Source organism: Nomascus leucogenys, chromosome 12 (genome assembly GCF_006542625.1).
Source record: "Nomascus leucogenys isolate Asia chromosome 12, Asia_NLE_v1, whole genome shotgun sequence".
NCBI classification, from domain to species: Eukaryota; Metazoa; Chordata; class Mammalia; order Primates; family Hylobatidae; genus Nomascus; species Nomascus leucogenys.
Genome location: NC_044392.1, coordinates 22,040,738 through 22,047,819, shown reverse-complemented (window position 1 = coordinate 22,047,819; position 7,082 = coordinate 22,040,738).

Here is a 7,082-nt window from a genome sequence, read left to right as displayed (position 1 = left end):
GGGATCTAATTAAAGAGCTTCTGCACAACAAAAGAAACTATCATCAGAGTGAACAGGCAACCTACAGATGGGAGAAAAATTTTGCAATCTATCCACCTGACAAAGGGCTAATATCCAGAATCTACAAGGAACTTAAATTTACAAGAAAGAAACAACCCCATCAAAAAGTGGGTGAAGGATATGAACAGACACCTCTCAAAAGAAGACATTTATGCAGCCAACAAACATATGTACAAAAGCTCATCATCACTGGTCATTAGAGAAATGCAAATCAAAACCACAGTGAGATACCATCTCACACCAGTTAGAATGGTGATCATTAAAAAGGGAACAACAGATGCTGGAGAGGATGTGGAGAAACAGTAACTGTTGGTGGCAGTGTAAATTAGTTCAACATTGTGGAAGACAGTGTGGTGATTCCTCAAGGATCTAGAACCAGAAATACCATTTGACCCAGCAATCTCATTACTGGGTATATACCCAAAGGATTATAAATCATTCTACTATGAAGACACATGCACACATATGTTTATTGCAGCACTATTCACAATAGCAAAGACTTGGAACCAATCCAAATGCCCATCAATGATAGGCTGGATAAAGAAAAGTGGCACATATACACCATGGAATACTATGCAGCCATAAAAAAGGATGAGTTAGGTCCTTTGCAGGGACATGGATGAAGCTGGAAACCATCGTTCTCAGCAAACTAACACAGGAACAGAAAACCAAACACTGCATGTTCTCACTCATAAGTGGGAGTTGAACAATGAGAACACATGGATACAGGGAGGGGAACATCACACACGGGGGCCTGTCAAGGGGTGGGGGGTTAGGGGAGGGATAGCATTAGGAGAAATACGTAATGTAGATGATGGGTTGATGGGTGCAGCAAACCACCATGGCATATGTACACCTATGTAACAAGCCTGCACATTCTGCACATGTATCCCAGAACTTAAAAAAAAAAAAAAAAGATCAACTTGCCTATGGTCACGTAGTTTGAATTATCTATCTGCTGATTCCTAGCTCAGTGCCCTTTCCACAGGAAATATCGCAGCTCCATCTTGTGTACTTGAAATGATTTGATGCCAGAAGACACAGCTTTGATAGATCAGTCCATAAGAAAGGTGCTTGGTGGTGGTGTTGGAGCAAGGGACTAATTGGCAGGCTTGGTCATATCCTTGAATGTGGATACTTAAATAGTGGGCCAGTTCTACAGCTGAAGAATCTGAAAAAGGGATAGGATAGCATAAGGAATGAGAAACCAACTTCTTACAGAGAAATCTTTCTGAAGCTTTCTATTAACATTTATACTAATAGGCATTTCTGACATTTTTGATATCCTTTCATAATCTCATATACAGTCCAATGGATAGCATTCACTATATGCCTTATTTATAATTCTGCAGGAGCTGTCACTAAGATGTTGAATATATTTCATTTCCTGAAGCCCATTCAAAGCTTGACCTTTTCCAAGATTCCAATCAAGGAGCATAGCTGTATGAACTAAATCTATGTACTTTGAATTTAGCCCCATTCCTAACAAGTGGCGTTTGTTTCATTTGGACAGTCACCAGTCATTCTAGCAAGTTTTAGGTCCCACTGGCCTCTTGAAACCAGAATCCCTTAGACACTTGTTTTAACTGTGGACAGAAGATGCTGTAACTACTCAGTCAAGGAATTCTTTAATATTTAGTATCATAATTGACTTGTGTGCCACTTTTCATGTGAAACTGAGTGACCGTACCTCAAAACTGAATAGAGAATTTATTCACAGCTAAATGTTCTTGGTTTTTTAAGCTTAGTTTTCAGGAAATGCTTTTAGCTTTCTGTTTGGCCTACCCTTTGTTGTATGTTTCCATTAAAATTTTTTAATTTGTGGAAAAGTTATAATAAACAATATTTACTTGATTTTAACTTCTTGATGCAATTTAAATAAATAATCTGATGATGAAGCCAAATGTATAACTCCATCTCTGCCCTCTAAACTTTTGTTACAGAACGAATGGGAAGTTGTTGGAATCAAGAAATGATTAGCTTAATCTTTAATCTTTGGTTAAAGATTACCATTTTGTTTGATTTAAATACTTATGTATGTAACAGCATTTTGTTTGATTTAAATACTTATGAAGTTGGAATTTGTTTTTTCAAAAATGTCTCGGTGTTTCTTTGTAAATTAGTGTTGTTGATTCTATAGGAATGAACATTTCATTTAAATATGTAAAGCACTTGAGTAAAATGCAAAATTTGTGTAGTTAGAAAACAGATTGGACTCTTGACTAAACCATTTGACTTCATTTTTGGCATGACCTCTTTATTTTCAAAGTACTGGCCTAGTCAGCCTTTCTTGTATTTTAGATAATTCCATGAAATTGGAAATTCATTAATGTTGGAGCCACTTCTTAAGGACCTGACAGCTACATTTCAAAGAATTATTTATCTTGTGTATAGCAACGTGTCAAACCCTAAGTCATCATCTAGATTCTTAAATTCTCTTTTGAATCTGTTCCACTCACCAAATACCAAACCTAATTCTGTCTTGCAACTATAACTCAGTGCTCATTCAGCTGCCTCCTTGATTTATTGATTCCACATTCAGAGCCTTTGCTGCAGTCCAGCTCTTCTGCCTAGAGCAGAACATTTTCAGATGGTTCTGAAATTCCAAACTTTTCCTTAATCTGTCATTCCACTGGACCATAAGTAGAAGCTGTGAACAAGTTCAATTCATTACTTACTAGAGCAAATGGTTCCCTGACAAAAGCATTCATTACTGCCGTGTTGTTACCCCAATAGAGAATCTCTTCTGATACCATACATATGACAACACCTTTCAGTTAAATAAGATGGCATGTGCCACTTAGGATACTGACTGTTAGGCAAAGAATATCCCCATGTCTTTCCTCTTCATGATACCCTGTTTGACATGAGTATAATGCTAAGACTTTTCAAGTTTCTATATGCTAGGGATCAGTGACCTCCAACTTTTATGGGGTCATTAACTTTCTTTTTAGAGACAGGGTCTTGGTCTGTTACCCAGGCTGGAGTGCAGTGGTGCAGTCATAGCTCACTGCAACCTCAAACTCCTGGGCTCAAATAACCCTCCCACCTCAGCCTTAGAGTAGCTAGGACTTCAGGTGCATGCTACCATGCCTGGCTAATTTTCTATTTTTTAAAACATTTTTATTAGGGACAGGGTCTTGCTATGTTGCCCAGGCTGGTCTTGAACTCCTGACCTCAAGCAATCCTCCTGCCTCAGCCTCCCAAAGTCCTGGGATTACAGGCATGAGCCACCGTGGCTGGCCCAGACTTTCTTGAATAGAAATTCAGAAAAATCTCCCTCTTGCTCAAGCCCCACCTCTGCCCTGTGTTCCTCGCCTAGATATGAACTAGGAGGAGACGACTCCTGGCTACTGCCAGCCAATCTGAGAGACAAAAAAAAAATAAAAATAAAAATGCCCTTTTATCAACTAAGACAGACACTAAGATTAAAAAAACAAAAGTTACCTATGGGTCAAGGGTTCAGGGCTCAGTTGACATGATACCTTCCTGAATGCCTAGGTGACAAGGAAAACTACACTCTTGCTAAACCCTCTAACAATAGGAGCTATCAGACTCCTAACTGATTTCCAGCCCTACGAACATTCTTTTCTGATAAGCACACCTGCAGACTCTAAGCCAGTTTCAGCCAGCTTATAGAGGCTGTACACAAACTCTGTGTTCTGTAGTTCAACTTTAATGTAAAGAGCCAAATTCTACCTCATTTTAATGTTAAAAGCCCACTCTAGAGTGAACGAGATGTGTGTTACACATATGTCTATCCATTGGGCATGTGCTCGGCCCCTCCCCTTCATAAATATGTATAGCTTTTCCGCCAGTCCTGCTGAATGTGTATGACTATTATGTGATACAGCCCAGTGAACTATCAAACTCAACCTCTCTTCCCCTCTTAGAAGAGGGAGAACCTTCATCCATGCTGGAGACTATCTCTTCCCTGTTTGCAAACCGATACCAGCAATAAAGCTCTCCCTTTTACTGTTTAGCCATCCTGTGGTTTTGGATGACATGCCTCACATTCAAGGCCTGTCAAATTCTACCTCCTCATTATCTCATTAGTCCCTCTTTCTCTGTAGACCTGCTGCCACCCTAGGCTAAGCCACTTCCATGTATTTCCTGGCACATGGTAGATGCTCAGTAAATTTTACTGAGTGATAGAATGAGTAGATAGGACAGGGAATAGGATATAAATTAAGGCCAACTGAAATCTTGATCTTTTTTCTGCAATGCTGTGTTCTGAATATCTATAAAACAGAAGACTTATTGGGAAGAGCCTAATCAAACATGAGCAAACATCCCATTTAAACTTTGCATTTAAATTGGATGAAAAGTACGTCCTCCAGATAAGAGTTCTGAGTAGAAAGGCAGGAAGTATTTTGTTAAGGTTACTGTTCTGCAGAAACCATATTTGATCATTTTTCTGGTTGGGTTTGTGAAGGAAACTGTCCCCCCAAAAAAGCAATTTGACATTTTCTGCTTTTCAGCAACAGCCTCTTAGTCTCCCCAGAAAACACTGATTTACCAAATTGGCTCCTTTTAATTTATTGTTCCTCATTCTCTGAGGCTTACCTCTGACTTCATGGTTTATTTTCCAGAAAATTTTTCTAACACCACAAACCCCAGTGCAACAGGTAAACAAGTCAAAAGAAATTCATTTAAAGCTGCCCTTTAGAGTTAATGTTTATCTTGAACTTTAACTTCTCTCTGTGGACCTTCTGGTGGTCTTAAAGTTTGTGGCTAAATCAAGGGATGTGTGTGTGTGTCAGAGAGAGTGTGTGTGTGCTGGCGTGAGCACTGGCTATGTGTTGTGCCAAATAATGAACTCCAGGGACAAAAGAAAAATGAAAGAAACCAAAGAATTTGCTCTACTTACCACGAAATGTCTTTGTATTTTGTGGTGGCTTTTCTTCCATTAATCCTTTTTAAGTATATATTGACTTTGAAGATTAAAATCGTGAGATTTTTGTTTTGTTTTGAATGTGGCATAGTGTGAGAAAATGTGATTTTAAAAAATAATATTACAACTAAAGAAATGAGCAAGGAAAGTACCACCAACTTTAAGTTTCTATTAGATAACAAAGATTAAATCATGGATTCACACTAAAGAATAAAATGCATTAAAATAAGCATTGCCAATGCAGCAGACAGAGCAGCAGTTTGCAAGCTTGGCCTTGCACTTTCATCCCCTGGAGGAGCTTTCAAAACCTTCTCTGCTTGGAACACATCTCCTAAAGACTGATTGAGTGGCTCCTACGTGATTGATTCTAACGAGCAGCAAGAGCTGAGAACTACCATGCGGGAGGATAACACCAACTACATACAAGAAACAAACACAAACACATATGTCCTGACCTTTCTTACTAAAACTTTAAAGTGGTGATTCTCAAGGGAAGGAGTTGGAGGAGCACACTGCCTGGATGAAGAGAGAACTTCATCAATCTATTCACACTGCCCCTCCTCCCCGCCCCATTTCTTCAGTCCTTCTGTGAAAGCTGATCATATGAATTGGGCCATTCTTGTCACACCCACCTGAAACAGTTGAGAAGCCATGAGGGAAAAGAACTCAGGACCCATAACGTTGCTCCACAAATGTAATTCTCTGCACACCTGGCTGCTGAAACTGCGTGCTGTAATCTCAAACCCATCTCATCAAATAATTGCTAAAATGATTTGCTGCAATTTTATGACTAATTTTATCTACTGCCATCACTCACTAATCAAAACTTGCAGCTCCCTAAACCTTATTAGTGCCAAAGAACTTTCTCAAAGAGCAGTATGTAATGTTTCTCTTATTTATTTATTTTTGAGATGGAGTCTCGCTCTGTCACCAGGCTGGAGTGCAGTGGCGCGATCTCGGCTCACTGCAACCTCCTCCTCCCGGGTTCAAGCGATTCTCCTGCCTCAGCCTCCCGAGTAGCTGGGATTACAGGCGCCCATCACCACGCCCAGCTAATTTTTGTATTTTTAGTAGAGACAGGGTTTCACCGTGTTGACCAGGATGGTCTCGATCTCTTGATCCGCCTGCCTCGGCCTCCCAAAGTGCTGGGATTACAGGTGTGAACCACTGCGCCCGGCCACATTTCTCCTTTTTATAAAACCCCCAACCTTCTCTTTGTTCTTCAGACATACCAAAGACTGCCCTGTATGCCATGAATTGCAATTCTTTCTTCCCAAATGAAAGTGACAGCCACTGTGACATATCCAAGGGTTTTATCCCTCAGATGTGAGCATGGGCATAAGAAGCTGAGAACTCCTATGTTAGAAAGTAATTTTATTTTTAATAAGTGAAATAGAGTAGCAATAGGTTACTGTAACTCATCTGAATTTGATTATCCACTATCTAAGTTCTATATTCTTTTATCTCCCATAGTGGTATTTTCCTACCAAATATTGTAAAAAATGTAATGTGGGCCATATCATGAAAAATACTTGAATTGTGATGGCTTTTTTCCCCTCTCACAATACTGGCCAAACGGATGGCAACGTGGGGAGAGTGGAAACAACCTTCCCAACGGTGAAGCCAGTGGCAACTCTTCTATTGTTTGTTCATGCCATGACATTGATTGGGCGAGATAAACTGATATCATTGGAACTTTTGTGAAATCTTAACAAAATTGAATTTGCTGTTGTCTTTGAAATGAGTCTTTAGGAGTGTCAGGGTGTCATAAGGAGTGTTTGGTGTCATAAGGGCATTGGCCGAGGGTTAGTTGGTAATACTGCCCGGATAGCTGAGCTTTCAGCAGCAGCTGCTAAAACGGAGAGCCAGGGGAAAGTTGTGTGTGAAAACCTCATTAGAGTTTTCAACTTGGAGATGATACGCCCAGGATTTCTCTACCTGAATTACTCCTCAGAGTAGACTTGGTGAGGGGACTACTTCACCAAAGCTGGATTTTTAAAAAATTGTTTTGTTCTAAAGTCAAATTAATTTTTCTTTAGAGGGTTTTGCTTTTTCCTTGCTGCTAGGTGGCGCTCTAGGACAGGAGTTCTGTTGCCAGGCCAGCTGCTAAAAATCCTTCCCTTGTGTG